Source organism: Microtus ochrogaster, unplaced genomic scaffold, assembly GCF_000317375.1.
Source record: "Microtus ochrogaster isolate Prairie Vole_2 unplaced genomic scaffold, MicOch1.0 UNK16, whole genome shotgun sequence".
Taxonomy (NCBI): domain Eukaryota; kingdom Metazoa; phylum Chordata; class Mammalia; order Rodentia; family Cricetidae; genus Microtus; species Microtus ochrogaster.
The window spans coordinates 5,288,085-5,290,217 of NW_004949114.1; positions in this window are offsets into that span (position 1 = coordinate 5,288,085).

Sequence of the window (2,133 nt, forward strand, 5' to 3'; positions counted from 1 at the left end):
GCAAGGAAAGGCATGGAGTAGGGAAGCTGTGCTTTCTGCCTCCATCCTGATTCAGTAACAGATCAGGAATTCTACACCTGATTGCTCATCAGCCAAAGGAGGAAGTCATTTTAAAATGCGGAGCCTTATAACCTCCAAGGAGTCAGACTGAAGCATATGCATTCTTAAAATACCTCCTGGGTAATTCTGCCAGATTTGAAAAGTCTCAGAGTGATCCACAGAACAGAGATGTAGCCAGCCTTTAGAACATTCTGATGGCATTTCTTCTGCCACTCTTTTCCTTTCTTTGAACTCCCTTGGAGAATTTCATGGGTAGTTAAACGACTTACAAAGCTCAGGCCTCTTCCCAAACCACTCACCCTTGAAGAGGCATTAGCCAGCATCAAGTTCTTAGACCTAGCAATGAGATTTGTTACCTGAATGGAACACTTTCACTTGAAGAACTCATTATGCCATTAGGGAAGCTCATTTCTTTTGAGTTTCTCTTTGTTTGTTTGTTTGTTTTCCTAGTAAATATATAGATCAGATACTAAAGAATTCTGACAATACCTTTCAAATTCATTTTTTATATAAGTCATGATTACCAAACAGTTATTAACTGAGATAGTCATAAATAAAATATCTCGCTTGGTTTGGTTATGTTTACAGATGAGAGCTGAAGTCTCATCTTAATGCAAAGAGTTCAAATATAAGCAGAGCCAATACTAAACCCAAGGTCAACCCAGCATTCATGCTTGAGGCTAGAAAAAGAGGCAGAGAGAGCACAGGGTGGCTGCTCACAACACACTAGCTGTCTAATGTCTGCAGTCAGATCATTTTGCCTCAAATTCCCACTTCATTTCCTATAAAATGTGGGGCATAAGCTCGCCCACAACATCTTGGTTACTGATGTGCAAAGCCATGGCAACAGTTATTCCTGCTCCGTAGAGACGCTGTGAGAATTGGCAGCAGCGTGTGCTCAGTGCTTGGATATTTTCCTGCTATGTTGCTGTTATTGCCATCACCATCATCGTCACCAGCTGGCTTTGAACTTGTAAACCCTCTGAGAATTGGGATTACAGATAATTACCACCACACTTGACTTGTTATTATTGTTATTACTACCAGCTGGTTAGTTCAATGCCACTTTGTTGTGTTAGAAGCGGCGGACTACTTTCCCGGCACCCGGCCTCCCGCACAGCTAGCTTTACCTGAAATAATTACACAAAAACTGTATTATTTTAAACACTGCCTGGCCCATTAGTTTCAGCCTCTTAACCCATTTCTAATAATCTATGTAGCACCACGAGGTGCACTTACCAGGAAAGATCTTAACCTGCGTCTGTCTGGAATGGGAGAACCATGGCGACTCCCTGACTCAGCTTCTTTCTCCCAGCATTCTGTTCTGTTTACTCCACCCACCTAAGGGTTGGCCTATCAAATGGGTCTAGGCAGTTTCTTTATTAATTAACCAATGAAAGCAACAGATTAGAAAGAAATCACTCCCACATCACCACTTCATAATGAGGACATATCTTTTTATTTCTCCAAAGATTTATAAATACCCATGTATTTTTCAATTAAATACAAACCTAGGGCTCTCTAAAGAAATGGCTGAATCAAAATCTAAGGCAAAGTCAGAAAGTTAGGGTATGCTCAGAAATGAACTACTGATGCTACATGAAAGGCGCACAAAAAGAGCAAATAAAGAGTTTCCCAGGCTAGAACAATACATTGTTTCTATCAACTGTTAAAATTCTATATATGGGGCATTTTAATATTCATTTATTCTGACCACCAAATACTCATTGTATATATTTATCATGTGAAACCTGTTTAAAAACATATGTACAATAGTATGGCTAAGTCAAGCTAACTAACATGCATTGTCTTACATGTTAACTTAACATTCTGTTATGGTGTGAGCACTTCAAGTCATTGATTTGTCTGTCTTCTGCCTGCCTATCTATCTATCTATCTATCTATCTATCTATCTATCTATCTATCTATCTATCTGCCATTGCCATGTCTATCTGTCTTATCTATATATAGGGACTTTGTACAACATAAGAAATATGTGTTTTTCACTCAGTATAAAACAAAGGTACACTGTGTTCTCTCTCTCTCTCTCTCTCTCTCTCTCTCTCTCTCTCT